Source organism: Rousettus aegyptiacus, unplaced genomic scaffold (genome assembly GCF_014176215.1).
Source record: "Rousettus aegyptiacus isolate mRouAeg1 unplaced genomic scaffold, mRouAeg1.p scaffold_m13_p_3, whole genome shotgun sequence".
Taxonomy (NCBI): domain Eukaryota; kingdom Metazoa; phylum Chordata; class Mammalia; order Chiroptera; family Pteropodidae; genus Rousettus; species Rousettus aegyptiacus.
Window position 1 is genome coordinate 103,885,848 of NW_023416306.1, and position 16,473 is coordinate 103,902,320.

Sequence of the window (16,473 nt, forward strand, 5' to 3'; positions counted from 1 at the left end):
CTCAATGGTGAAATGTTGAAAGCTTTTTCCCTAAGATCAGGAACAAAACAAGGGTGCCCACTCTTACCACTTTTTGTGCTGATTATTTCACAATATGTGCATATATCAAATCATCATGCTGTACACTTTAAACTTACATAATGTTATATGTCGATTACAGCTCAATAAAGCTTGGGGGAGAAAAAGAATTTAATGCTTTCAGTTTCCCTCTTAGCACTGCGGCAGTTGCATCCCTCAAACTTAGAAATGTGGCATTTTTATTCTTGTTAGTTTAAATATTTTAAAATTTATTATTGAGACTTCCTCATTGATCTGTGGTACATTAAAAGTATGTTGTCCTACAAACACTTAGGGATTTTCCAGATATTTTTGTTATTTATATTTGTAATTTAATTTTGTTATTATCCAAGTATGTACTTCATGTTTTTCTGTTATTCTAAATTTGTCAAAGTTTGTTTTATGGCCCAAAATATGTTGTATTTTGGAGAATGCTTCAAATGCTCGAGTAAAGGAAAATTTATTATACTGCTGTTCAGTGGAGTGTTCCATAAATGTGAATTGGGTCTCATTGTTAGATAAGGTTCTTCAGATCTTCTATATCTTTACTGATATTTTTTAAATCATATTTTATTTAAAGCCAAACATCTTATGTAGACACCAGAGACTGAGGTAAACTGTCTTTTTGCCTGGAAAAAAGCACACCTTTTTTATTGATTAGGGCTTTAGTGTAGGGATTTGAGTATATCATATTTAGGAGCGAGTCTGGGTTTAAGGTCTGTTATTGCCATGGCTTTCCACAGAGAAACACGGGCACTAAATTCCTGTAATGATTGTGTCTGAGGGCCAGGGGGCTGGTTTAGCAGAGCAAATCTGCTTCACCCTTTAAGTCGTCCCTTTGAACTATTCCTCAGAGAGGGTCTTTTGTAAATCTCAGCAGTATTTATCTATTCCTTGTCACTGGAAGCTCGATGGCTTGTCAGTGGAAGGGAAGCCACAGCATGAAGTCGGGAGAGCATGGGGAGTATTATTCTGTTATTTTGATTAATCCTCTTGTTTAGGCAGGCACCTGTGCCTATGCCTTAAGGGAGTGCCAATTCTGTTCTTCTCCCCAATCCTGCCACTTGGTCCTGGGTCTACCATGTATTCCTGCCCCTCCTTAAGTAGAAATTTTTCTCCAGATTGCCTCCCTACCCCCGACCCCCCAGTCAATCAATCACCTGGGCCCTAAGGGTGAGGATGTAGACCTTCTTTTCACAAAGGAAGGCTTTTGTTGATAGGGAAATTAAGAAAAATGATCTAGGTAGAGCCTTGTACTGCTCCTATCTGTGCTGCTGTCCTCCCAGGTCTTTTCCACAACAAAGGATTCCTTAGGGCTCTTTTCTACTATTCTGTGAAAGCATTATCGATTCAAGGAGAAAGAGTATGTAAGAGGATGTTGAGGGAATTTCTCCCAGGGTCTTCACGTTCCCCTGCCAGCCCACATTTGCTTACCTAATTGTGATCTATTTTAACTAAACTCTTCTTACTGCTCCCAATGCAATGGCATCTACTCCAGATACGTGAACACTCACATCTCATTACTCCCTAAGGTGCCTGTGTCTCCTGGGATTTCAGGCTATTTGATTGCCCCTGGGCCTCTTTTCTCCCAATGGATTTGGGAAAAAGTCATGAATTTGCAGTTTATTCAGATTTTTTATTTATTTTTATTGTTATTTTTAAATTATGAGCCTAGGAGAGATGCTCTCTCCAGCTCTCTACATCCTTAAATGAAAACCAGAAGCCATTTAGGGAGGTTTTAAAGGAGCAACCTGGTTGAAAGCAGGGGCTGTGGATCTTGTCCGAAAGCTGCAGCTATATAGCATCTTATTTAAAATTAAGAAATCATTTTTCTCAAATAAAGAATACGGGAGAAGGGAAAGTAGCTGATGAAAACTGAAAGGAGAGCTAATGACCTCCTCCTATTCTGTACCACCACTCAGTCACTGTGCCCAAACCACTTAGAAATTAAAGCTACCTAGCTTTCACCCATGAGCTCCCTTTCTCTGATCTCCCCTTCTGCAATGGTCTTTATCCTTGTATTTCTTTATCAGCTTTCCTCTCCACCCTACCCCTCAGTAAAAAGGCTAAAGCAGGGCCTCTTCTCTTTTTCAGGTAGTAGAGTGAGAATTCTAAACAATGAAAGCACAATGGGGAATTCTTTCCTTTTCATGCCTCGAGGGTATAGTTAAAATAGTCTTTATGGCAGCCACCTGGTCTCCATTCAGTAATCCACACAAGAGTAGTGTCCTGGGTCCCCCTCCAGTCCTTTCTCCATTAGAATCCTGCCAGACAGTACTATACAAAATTGATACTGTCCTTTCCAAAACTTTTTAGGAGGTTCGTGACTATATATATTATTCTGGAAAGATTTATGAGTCACAAAATTCTAGGCTTGCATAGTCTATAGACAAATGTGCATTGATTTCTAGTTTTGATTCCTACCTCCTACTTGTTTATTCTGAACTTTTCTGCAATAGCCAGATAACCCTACACCTGAATTTTTTTTTATCTGCCCTGCAAGTACTTCCCTATTGGTATCTTGCATGTCTGTGTGCGCATTGTACTATTCTCCTTTTTTTTCCATGATGATTTCTCCTTTCTATGCTCCACATTCATAGGTCAGTCCTGCTCCTCTCTCCACAACTGTATAGTCCTCCAGGAGCCTAAGTCAGGTTCAGAGGTATAGTTTCTTGTAGTCCAGCTGGAGTCCTAGCCATAAAAGATTTCTCATAGAGACTAACTTGACCTAAACTTTGAAAGATGGTTATATCTGGGATTGGTAGAGGGGTGACGTATATGCCCTAAAAAATACATAAATTATCTCTCTTTGCCAACATTTTCTTTCTACTGACCTTTCTAAGATGCAGCAAATGATAGTGATCATCAGCACCCACGTCACTACATTGTTAGTATCCAATGTCAATCTCTACCTTAATTCTCAGATATTTTAGTACTGCATATGTTGATTTTCCAATACTGCAACTTCCTCTGTTTCTACTCAGTAAAGTCACAATACTCAATTTTGATCCTGTATCAGCAGCCCATTATTGATGTATGCCTGAGGCCTTTCATATCACTTCATCCGTTATGATTCATGCTACCACATGCTTGGAATTTGTTCTTGAATTTTGTGAAAATTTTGTTTTCTCAACATTTCTCGCTTCACTCAAACCATCTATTTCTTCCATGATTCTGCTTTGGAGTGCTTCAATGCCAACTAACTAGCACCTTAGTATCATGGCTTCCTCATTAAACTGGCTAAGGCAGATTATCCCAGGAGTATCCCATTCCTGGACCATTTCTGCCATCTTCTTTGCCTCAGCACCCTTGTCAAGGAAGTGTAGATAGAGAGCAAATTAGTATCAAGCTCTGTTGACACAGTACACCAAAATAACAATATATGTTTATTCATCATTTACTTTATAGAAGACACTCTACCAATAAATTCATCTTAATTGAGTTGGTTTTCTTGTTGCCCCAGTATTTTTTTATTTATCTTTTATGTGTAACAGTGGTTCCTTTTTGGCAAGTTAAACTGCATTTATCTTAGATTAAAACATGTAACACATGATGCGTCCAGAGACCTGGGTCAGCTAAGAGTCTATTTGTAAGAACTGCTGAGGAGATTCTTGGGAGTAAAAAATCAAGAGTGGAGAGCACTCAGGCACATTGGTTTATCCTCAGGTCAAAGCTCTGAAGGCAGAGATGGGGGTGGGGTGTGATTTTAATAATAACAATACTTCTGTAATTCAGATTATCTTCTATCCTAGCCCCAGGGTCCCAAGTCTAATCCTGGAGGGAGAGATCTGCAGTAAGAGGGCCAGTATTGTTCTAAATCACTGGAACACTATAGTCATGTGTTGCTTAATGATGGGGATACATTGTGAGAAATGCATCTTAAGTGATTTTATCCTTGTGCGAAATTATAAAGAGCACTTACGTAAGTGCACCCAGGCTACGTGGTATAGACTATTGCTCCTAGGCTACAAAAGTGTACAGTAGGTTACTGTACTAAATACTGTAAGCAATTGTAACACAAAGGTAAGCATTTGTGCAGCTATACATATCTAAACATAGAAAAGGTACAGTAAAAATATGGTATAAAACCGAATAAATGGTGCACCTGAAGCCTGCAGGACTGGAGGTTGCTGTGGGTGAGTCAGTGAATGAGTGGTGAGTGAATGTAAAAGTCAAGGACACTACTGTCCACTACTATAGACTTTATAAACACTTAGGCTACACTAAATTAATAAAATACCACAGATCAAATCAAGCACAAGAGAAAATAATGTAATCGAGAGACATAGTAAACATGTGATGCATGAGGCTGCTACTGGCATAACATAGAACACTGTTTTACAGAAAACATATTTTTTTACAAGTAGAAAGAGTACACTCTTATAACAATAAAACTATAGTATAGTAAATACACAAATCAGTAACATTTTCATTTATTATTATTATCAAGCATTATGTACTTTACATAATTATACTGCTACACTTTTATATGGCAGGCAACACAGCAGGTCCGTTCATACCAGCATCACCACAAACACATGATTAATGTATTCTGTTATGACATTACGATGGCTATGATGTCACTAGGCAACAGGAATTTTTAGATCCATATAATCTTATGGGGCCATTGTCTTATAGGTGGTCCACTGTTGACTGAAACGTCATTATGCAGCACACGACTGTACTTGCAAAATGGCATCAAGTCTGCCAAGACAGGACTCTTTGGAGAAGCTTCATAATCTATTTAGAGGATCGCCATTAAGCCCCCTGACTCTATTTTATACATACATGTGTAACCCTGCTGTGGAATAGAGAAAAACTACATAGAATCTTTTCACATTGCATACGTATATCAAATCACCATGTTGTATGCTTTAAATACATTACAACTTTGTCAATTACATTTCAATAAAGCTGAAAAAGTTAAATCTGATTTATATTTTTTTGAAAGACCTAAAATATCTCTAGCAAGGTAAAAATGTAGAATCCCCACACTCAAATTTGTTGCAAATGTTTACATAGCCATTACACTTGAACTCGAAGGGTATATTTTTAAAGCAACAAGCAACAGTAATGTTTTGCTCACTACTATTTGTTTGTTTCTTTTTGTTTTGTTTAATTATAGAAACTGAGGTCATTTGTTCTTTATTTATCACTCCAATATGTTTTCTTTAATTTGTACTATCAAGTAAAATTTACATAGAGTAAAATGTATGGATCTTATGAATACTAATATATATGTACACATACACACACATCTGTGAAATCACCTCAACCAAAATATAAATGTCCATCATTTATCTCAGAAATTTCACTTCTGTCCTTTTCCAGTTAATCTTGCCCCTTTAAAACGTGAATATTCTTATTTCTATCACCTAATTTGGTTTTGATGATCCTGAATGCCATAAAAATGGAATCACGTAGTATTTACTTTTTTATATCTTGCTTCTTTTGCTCAGAGTAATGTTTGAGGGGTTGTTTAATGTATCAATTAAATCATACTTTTTAAAATTTTTGAATAGTTTTCCATCGTAATAATATAGTGTAATTTATTTACCTATTCACTCAAAAAATTAGAGTTGTTTCTAGTTATGTGCTATTCTGAATAAAGCTGTTTTAAACAATTTGTGTAAGTGTACCATTAACGTGTTTTCATTTTTTTTAGATAAGTACCTGTCTTTGGCAGAATAACGGCCTCTGAAAGTTATTCACATTTAATCCTCAGAATCTGTGAATAAGTTAGCTCCATCATAAAGGAAAGTTCAGGTAACAGGTGGAATTAATGTTGCCAATGAAGTGACTTTAGGAAGTATGCTCTGAATCTCCAGGTGGGCCCAATGTAATCACATGCCTTAAATGTAGAAGAGGGAGGCAGAAGAGTCAGTGTCTGAGTGATGTGATGAGAGAAGGACTCAACTGGCCATTGCTGGCTTGGAAGATGGAAGAGGGCCACAAACCAAGACACATATGTGGCCTCTGAAAACAGGAAAAGGCCCAAAAATGAATTTTCTCCTTGAGCCTCCAGAAAGAAATGGTGCCCTGCCATCATTTTCATTTTAGCCCAGTGAGACCCATTTTGGATTTCTGAATTCCAGAAAGGTAAGATAATAACTTTGTTTTAAGCTACTACGTTTGTGATAATTTATTAGAGCAACGATATCAATATTGTTATTTATAGTTTATACAATATAAATGAGTAGAAATGCTAAGTCATACGGTACACATATATTTAACTTTATGAGGAGTTAACAATTTTTTTTAAAGCACAGTAATTTACATTCACACCCAACAGCAACACATAAAAACTTAGCTGCTCCACAATCTTGTTAACATTTAGTGTTGTCCATCTTTTCATTTTAAACCACTTTGTTGGGAGTGAAATATTATCACATTTTAGTTTTAATCTGCCTGGTGATTCATGATATTTGGCATATTTTCATGTTCATTCGTGTATTTTCTTCTGGGAAATGTCTGTTCAAGACTTTTGCCTGTTTTTTTAAATTGTGTTTGCCCTTTTATTGTTTAGTTCTAAGAGTATTCAGTATATTCTAGATATAAATTCTTTGTCAAATATAGGCATGATGAATGCATTTCTCCCATTGTGTCCTGTCTTTTCATTTTCTTTACAACATCTGTTGATAAGAAGACTTTTAAAAAATTTAATCAAGATAAATTCATCTTTTTTGTTTAATATTTAGAACTCTTGTATCTGACTAAAATATCTTTGCCTAACCCTAAGCCACGACATTCTATCTCTTATACTAGAAGTTCTTTAGTTTTAGCTTTTACTTTTTGTATGTGAAATGAGGTGGGGATAAGATTCACTGTTTCCCTTTATCTAGTTGTTGTAACATTATTTGTTAAAAAGACTGTCTTTTCCCCATTAAATTGCATTGGCATCATGCGACCTTATAGGTTGGTGTCTATGTCTGCATGTTCTATTTGTTTCCATTGTTCTATTTGTCTATTTTTCTTCCAATGCCACACAGTGTCTCAATTATTATCACTTAATAGTAATTCTTAAAATTAGTGTAATGACTCCATTTTTCCTTTTTTGAGGACTGCTTTGTCTATTACAGATCTTTCACCTTGCGTATGTTTTAGGATCAGGCTGCCAATGTCTATGCTATGATTTTATTTTTTGTTGCAATTGCTTCGAATCTATAGATTGATTTGGAGAAAATGAAAATATTAAAAATACTGAATTTCCAATTTATGGATATGGTGTTCTTCTCTTTATCTAGGTCTTCATTAAATTTTGTCTTAACAAAAGTTTGTAATTTTTGTGTACAGGACTTAAATATGTCTTTCATTAAGTTTATTCCTATTTTTTTTGCTTTTTGGTGTTATTAAGTGGTATGGCCTACTAATGTTTTTCAATTATTTGCTAATATATTAAAATCAATTGATTTTCTATATTAACCTTGTATCCTAGGATTTTTCTCATTCATTAGTCATAGTATCTTTTTCAGGTTTCATAGGATTTTCTACATACACAAACGTGCAATCATGTCACCTATGAATAAAGACAAATTTATTTCTTCTATTCAATCTTTATACTATTTATTTTTTTCTCCTTGCTTTATTACACTGGGTACAATGTTAAATAGAAGTGATAAGAGATAATATCCTCTCTTTGTTTTGATACTAGGGAAAAAATTGTTGTATATAACAATAATGTTAACTGGAGATTTTTTACAGATGTCATTTATAATTGAAATGTTATTCCTTGCTTAGTCTGAGAATTTGTCATGAATGAGTACAAATGTCATCAAATGCTTTTTTTGCTTCAGTTAAGTTAATTACATAATTTTTGTTCTTTATTCGTTAATATGATTTTAAAAAATCTTGTCATAACTTTAAAATCCTAGGGATAAACTGCATTTCATTATTTTATATAATACTGGATTCCATTTGTTAATATTTGGTTAAGAATTTTTATAAGTTTGCTCATAAGAAATACCATTCTATAACTTTATTTTTATTTTAATGTCCTTGTTTATGATGGTTTTATGGTTATGCTGGTCACATGAAAAAAAACATAGAAAATGTTGCCACATCTTATATTTTTTTCTAAAATAGTTTATGTAACATTGATATTAATCATCATTAAAAATCTGACAGAATTCACCAGTGAAGTTATCTGAACCTGATGTTTTCTTTGTGGGAAAGTATTTACTTATGAATTAGATGTCTTTAATGAGCAAGGAACCATTCAGATTTTCTATTTATTCTTTAGAGAGTTTGTTCTTTCTAAGATTTTTATCCATTTAATCTAATTTGTCAGAGTTATTGGTACAAAGTTGTACATAATAGTTCTTTTTAACTGAGTATGATGAGCTTACAACATTGTTTGTTAAACTTATCCTATTTGAGATTCATTGAAACTCTTGGATCTGTGTGGTATTGCTTTTTTTTTTACTTTTTACTAAATTTGGGGGGTTTTCAGTTGTTATTTACTCAATTTTTTTTTCTGATGCATTCTTGATACTTTTTTCCTTCCTCATACTCTGTATTTATATTTGACTGCTCAGTATTGCCTCACAGGTCACAGATTTTATTGATATTTTAAACACTTTTCTCTCCTTTCTTTAATTTGGATAATGTTATTAAGTTTTTTTTTTTTTTTTTTTTTTTTTTTTTGCTGTTGTTTAACCTATCCAGAGTATTTGTTTTTATTTCAGATATTTTATTCTTTAGTTCTAAAATTTCAATTTGTTTCTTTTTATAGTTTCTATTTCTTTGCTATAATTCATTCATTTTTTCCTTTAAATCCTTGAATCCTAACAGCTATTTTAAATTTTCTTCTTTTATATCTTATTTTTTTTTTTTTTTTTTTTGGCATCTGTTTCCTTTGGATATTTTTTTTCCTTGATAATGGCAAAATTTTCCTGCATTTTCTCCTAATAACTTTATTGTATATGTTAGTTTATAGAGAGTCTCATGTATATTTTTCTCATTTCTGTCCTGTTGAGTTTTGTTTTATTAGGCAGCTAGTAGGTTTTCTTGATTCTTTTAGGCTTTGTCGTGCTTTGTAGGGTGGGTTGATTTCAGGGTTTGCTTCAATTTTATTAGGTCTAGGGTATTTTCTTTCCTTGGGCATGGGATCTTAATTGGATGCCTAAATGCTCAATGAGATCTCTCCACCCAGAAGGCCCAGATTTTCACTTCTCTTAGCATTGTGCAGCCTCAAGCATTTGTACTGCTCTTACTTAGCTTCCTAGAAGCCACTGTCTGCTGAGCCTTGTGGACTCAGCGCCTTTTGCATGAGCACCTTAGCCATCAGCCAAGGACACAAGGTAAACACTCATGCAAACTTCTGAGATGCCTTCCTTATACAGCTACCTCATTTTCTGTACCCTGCCTCTCCAGTTGCAGCTGCTTCAGCAGCTTTAAATTCTAATCTGTTGCTCCTTAGCTCAGTGAGAGTTCTAGTCTCTACTTGACCCGTCTCCCTATTGCAAGGCTGTACAAAGTCTCCAGGCAGAAACCTGGGGATAATAAGAGACCTACCTCATGGGTTTTCCTTTTCTCAAGGATGATGAGACTGTTCTCTTTGTTTTCAAAGTGCCCAAATATCACTATCTTACATATTTTGTCCATTTTTTGCAATTATTTACGTAGGAGGGTAAGCTCAAAATAAGTTTCAGTTATGGGAAGCCAAAGTCCTCTAGCACATTTTTGAGTACTTACTGTATATAAAACAGTATGCTAATCATTATAGAGTATAAAAAATATAACAAAACAAATGCTCATCCATCTGAGAGAGATAAGAGATACATAAATAATCAAAATATAAAATGCATTGACTTTTCCATTGAAAATTCTCCCTTCTATTCCTGGCCTGAATGACTCTCATTCATCCATCATATCTCAGGTAAGATGCTATTTCCCTAGGGAAGCCTTCTCTGACATTCCCCTCCAAATTATTTTGTTTAACGTTATTATTTCTTGTGGCACTCTATAGTTTTCCAATACAACTGTTCTCTTTATACATATCTGTGATTATTTAACTATATATCTCATAAGTATAAGACTAAGTACATTTTCTTCATTTCCATGTTCCTAGACCTATCACAATATTGAAAAAGTAGTATAAAATGAAATAAATATTTCTTAAATGAATAAATGAATGATAAGTGTCACAATCGGCATAGAAAATATTCATGTTTTTTCTATATGACACTTCCTATTGGATTGATCAGAGAAGAACTTTAGAGATAGAATTTTGAGAGACAGAGATGAGAAAAGAGGTTTCTAGGCAAGAAATTGGCATGATTTAGAAAGTACAAGTTATATTTCCAGAGGCAGTGACTGGGCCTGTTTTGCAGTAGAATTCATTAGGATTGCAAAAATAAATAAGGCTTAGGAGGCAAATTGAGTTTAGATTTTTCATCTTACCAGCCCAATAATAATAATCAGTTTGTAAAAATTCCCTAAATAATATTACCAATGAGTGCATATAATTTTTTAAAGATGTAATTTATTTTTAAAAAGCTAAGCATCACACAAGAGTTTCTACCAATAACTTCATAAGAAGAAACTGGCTGGAAAAAAACTGATACTCAAGAATTTTATTCCTTAATATTTGAAGTTTAGTTTTGTTGAGAAGGATGCTCAGAACCATACTTTATCAATTGCCCTGTGTGAGACACAATAAACAGTAAACTTTTCTGCCAGTGGTTCATAGCCAGATTAGTACTAAATAAATCACATGACATTTGAAGCAATGTGAATATGGGATGCTTAGGAGTGTAGGCTATAATACAGTTCTTGGAAGCCCACTGTGGTTCACTTCTGGTGCCTGTAGGAGAATGTTTAGGACCACAAGCGAATGTTTATGAGGTTCCATGAAAATGGAGAGAAGTGTAAGTGGGGTGGGTACTGGGAGAAGGATGCCAGATGCCATACCCATCTGAGACTCTTGGTATGTGCATGCTCCAGTTATTTTCTCTATTTGCACTTAAGCACAGGTATATAAATGCATGGTCTACCCACTACCTCATGCTGTTAATTCTCAGAGTAGTTGCAGTTGAGGCTTTCTCTGAGGCAGTCAAAGCCACCTCCAGGAACCAATTAGTTTCTTCCTATTGCCCTAGTCCTCCTAGTGAAACCCACTCAGTCACAAGGGATCATAATCAGCTGTTAACAGCAAACCTCCCCAGTCTACTTAACGGAATGTATAAGATTTCCCTTAAGTTTGCTTTCTCAATGTGGTGTCCTATGATTTGAAAAGCTGAATGACATTATACTTAATTGATGTCAATGTGAGGAATTGTCCACACAAACCGTTCAGTAAACTTACCAAGTCACAAAATGATTTTGTCCCTTCTGACAACACTACAGTGTGGAAAGGAGGAGGTATTACCAATAAGCTCACTGACCTCATGGCATTAGCTGAGTTTGCTGCAAACTAATTCTTAGACTGAAGAATTCCCTTCATCTCAGTTCTCAAAGCTGAACTGACTTTAGGAAGCTTCCTCTGACTCCCCAAATCAAATCCAGTTTCTCTGCTATACATACCTTTTCTTCACATTGCTAGCTTAGCATCATCGCAATATGAAAGTGGTAGTATATCACAATTAAGAGTATGGCCTCCTTGGGAGCCTAGTTGTTTGACTTTGAACCCAATTCTGCAAGTTAGTAGCACATGAGTAGGTCAAGACTTTGCATTTCAACTGTTCCTTTTTAAAATAGAGATGTTATCTATCTCATGTTTTAAGGATAAAATGGGGTAATTTTATGTAAATTTATATGTAAATCATTTAAAACAATGCCAGCACATAGTGATCAATATTTATGTCAACTATTATCACACTTCTTAATTATACATTTATTTTTACCAGACTCATTCATTATACACTCAATATTCACTGAATGCCTGCTATGTGCAAGCTTGCTATACAATATGACAGTCAACAAAATCTCCACCTTTAAAGGGCTTATGTTTTAGTGATAGAGAAAGAAAATAAGTAACACAAATAATAAGAAAGTGGGTTAGAAAGTGATTTTAGAAAGTGGTTGAAGATGATTCTTATTACAGAGGACTATCACAAAGGTTCCGAGGTGTGAGTGTATGTGGTCTGTGGAAGGGTACGAAAGCCAATGTGGCTGGAATAGAGTGAGTAAGGGAAAGGATAAGGAGATGAAGTTGGAGAGATGAGGGCCAGGGCCCTTTGGGTTCTTGCAAGGACTCAAGCTTTTGCTCCCAGTGAAATAGTATTTTATACGCATCAGATACACACAGGCATCTATACCAGTTTACATTCTGCACAAACCAACTTGCATATGTATTGCACATACTCTTTATATATGTAGTATTACCAGCTTGGCTGTCAGCAAGTTTTGTTCTTGAAATCACTCAATTTGAAATAGTTTTTGCATGTACCTAATTTCATTAATTTTCTGGTGGTTTTTATTAATAAGTCATTGGAGAAAGAGGCACTTTGGACAAAGAATTTACATCTAAGGGGGTTATTTATTTGTTTGTTTTGCCCTTTTGAAATCCTTGTTTCCCTGCAAATTTATCAACAAGGTTCAAGAAAAGATTCTGTCAGATAGAAATGATCTTCTACCTCTCCAGTACTTTATAACTACTTAATAGCTATCATTCACAAATTTGAAATGGTGTCAATTCTTTAATTTTGCTCATAAGTTGGTGTGATGCGTATTTGACAATAAGCAGAAAATGTGCCTTCATGATTTTTCCACCAGTAGAATGGACTTTCCTTCTCTTATTTATACTGCGATACAGTCCTCCTTGTGCCCCCAGGACACAGTTGTGCAATTTACAGCTTGGAATGGAAGAAGGGAACCCAGGTTGAACCAGTACATTTGGTCTCTTTAGCAGTGAGAGCTCAATACTTCCTCATAGCTGATTCGAGTATTTTTAGTTAACTAAATACATGCCATGAATCTCACATATACTAATATTTAATGAGAACCTTTATGTTCTATGGAATATTTTTTTGAATGATTCATTATAAAATAACCTTAAAGATGTCAAAATTCTAAAGAAGGTACAAATTTTGCTTATATGACTAAGCTAGACAACTGATCACAGATTGTCTTTAAACTATTGTCTAACTATAGTAACTGGCAAATAAGACCAATTTGAAAACTATTTGACTAATCTGAAACCAAACTGTGGCTATCTCACATGGGACAGTGTGGCATCTTTTAAATGATTAGCTCTTGTGGAAAATAAAATGCTCTCTAAGTTTACAGAATTGGTATAGCTTCTAAGAGCACTAAATAGCCCGTGTCTGAAATGACTTGTCTTCTATGCAAAATAATAATAATAATAATAATAATAAATTATATACATTTCTATAGACTGCAATAGAGGGACATAAACCAGTTTATGCAGAACTACCCAAAGCCTCTTCAAGAAACAAGTGTCATCCATGAAATTATATTAATTAGAAGTAAAAACATCTATTAGGTAGAAGGCCATTTTGGGGACTATCTATAAATGTCTATTTCCACTTTCTTAAATAACAAGAGAAAATGCAATGGCAAACAAAACTTATCACGGATAGGGTAAGAGGGATACTGAGCAATAATGAGAAAACCCTTGATTAAAGGTAGCGTTGCCATGCATCAATAGCATCATTAGCTGTTAGACCTCGGGATTTTTAATAAGGAATCAAAGACCAAAATGAGAATGATTTAGAATCTATTATTCAGAAGGCAAGAAATTGGAATGATAATCATATCAAATGAGCCAAAAATAAAGGATTAAGAAAAGGTATTTAAAAGTGAGTAAGAATAAAATCTACAAATTTAAGCCAAAGCAAGCTAATGCCTCATTACAATATCTTGACATTTAAGGTAGACGCATAATTTCAAATCTATCCCTATAAAAATCATACTTTTATTATTCATAAAATCTACTAAACACTTTTGTGGTTATATGTGAGTACATTAGAAATGACTGATTAACTATTTTGACATCTAAATTTAAACAATTTCTCCATAAACAGGTACTTTGTAAAGTAGCACAGTAGAGACAGGTGACTATGAGATGACATTTTTCTACTAAAAAAATCACAAGGGGTGACATATATCTATATACTTACCTATCTGTCTATTTATCTACCTACCTAGTTATCAATCCATTCAAATAACATACATCTGTGATATATACTCACACAGCAAAAGAAATGCCCCAGACTCTAAAATCTCCTAACATTTTTGAGAATAGTTACATTTTCAGAAATCCTCTGTGGATCTGTGATGTGTGGAGCTTTTAATGCTTTGTTCCTGTGCAGTACACAGGAAGTAAATCAAACACCTCAAGTATCGGACGTTAATAACACCCCCATCCTCGAAGGAGGACCCACTCCTAATGGAAAGATTATTCTCCAAACCTCATCAGCGGTGCTGGCCTCAAGGTGACTCACTCTCCCACCTGAACCTGCAGCAATTTCTTCCTCCACTGCTCTTGCCAGACATTAGCTGTTGCCATCCTCCACAAAGGGACATTAATAGTCTTGAAGGCAATATGCTGTTTTTGTTCTTGCTTCCTTATCCCCTCCCTTGTTGCTAATTAACTTATATCTGCCCTCTAGGAACATAACTAGTAATCATCTAAGGTGAGGTAGAAAGCTCTTGCAACTTCACAGATAAAGAATAGAGGGAAAAGATTTTTTTTTTAAGTAAATTATTAAAACCAAGATAACTCATTATTCATGAACCAGAGATCAGCCACTCCAAATGTCCTTAATGTTGGTGATTGTCAATGTCATTTATTAATACATTTGAATTCATTCTGGATTCAAAGTGCAATTATAAACACCACTCTCTCGTCTCTTAAAATGTATATTCTATTGACAGAAAACATACCCGAGGTTAGCAGAGATGACAAAACATGTTGAGATAACACATAAACAGCTTGTCCTCTGGCTAGTTCAACATGGGGCCTTATAATGCTTTAAAGGGAGAAAACCTTTCTTTGTTTCCTGCAGGGAATGTTGGCTAAATTCAAGTGTATAATACATTCAGGCAAATAAATACTTGTCTGGAATTGGAGATACTATTCTTCAAGAAAACAAGACTCTTAAGTGCCTTTCAGGGATATTTAAGGAGTTAAGACCAACTTCTCAGAATCACAAAACTGGGAAAATGATCTGTTGGGAGAACATGCTGGTGTACACAAGCCAGAGAGCCCTCCCAGCCATCTTTTGTAAATTCCTATACCTTGAGGCTGTAAGTCATGTTGGCAAAATACTACAGGAATTTTTAGCTCCTCTGTCAACCAGGAAGGAGTATTTAGACAAGTTAAACAGAAAATTACTTTTGTAATTCCTGTGTTAGAATCTGTGTTTAGTATTCTCTTTTTAAAAAGCCTCCTTTGCCGCCCCACTCTCCCCTCCCCCCAGCCATAACACAATACTCCCACAACTTAAAGTCCCCTTCATACACTGAAAAGAAGATGCTGTGAGATATTCCGATGCCTATTGTCTGGGCTGTAATAACGATGGTGATTCAGCTGAGGTTTGCAAAAGACATTGACATTCTTGGAAGAAGGATTTTGAAGTGTACTGCACAGGCCTCTAGGAAGCTCAAGTCCTTGCCTTAACACAAAGACACTTTCAAGTACTTCAGAACTGCTGTAATGTTATGCTCTGGAAGGCAAGGGAAGTGCTTTACCCTGCCTCTTCCAGGTGGGACAAAGAGTACAATTTCTTAATGACTATGACATGTTTTTCAGAGTTTCTAAAAATCAAGTCCAGAGAAATTCTGTCTTGAGAATTTCCTATTGGGAGAAACCATTAATGCTCCCCTGCTTCTGACAAATACACCCACATTTGTTTTCCCCCAAGGTCACATTTCTCCAATGAGCACAGATTCCTTCTAAAGTCAACAAAAATAAGATGCAGACCAGATTAATGATTGGAAATGAGAGTTGATGTTAATTTTATGGTTACTTGTAGAGTATGTCTTTTATATGAGTATAATTGATATAACAAAGGTAGCCTAATGCCTTGCTACTCAAAGTTCAGTCTTCAGATTAATATCAACATCATTACCTGCACCCACCTCCCATCCCTAGAATCATACCTGCATTTTAACAAGCTCTCCAGGCAGTGTGTGTGTCTAGTTACCATTGAAAGCACTGGTAATTCGACAGGGCTCGGAGAATCTGGGTAGGGGGCCGGCTTTCAGAATTAGAACAAAAGTCTAGATCATAAAAGATTCAAACTATTTTTAAAAGTTAAAAGTTTCAATGGAGATGACACTAATAACCACTACATTCCTATCCAGAAATTATATTCTTAAGAATTTTTCTAAATTTCACTTCTCTTTTTTTAATCATCAAAGCTGCTCCAATACTTGTTGTATCTGAAAATTAAATATATATATATACACATATATATATGTATACACACACACACACACACACACACACAC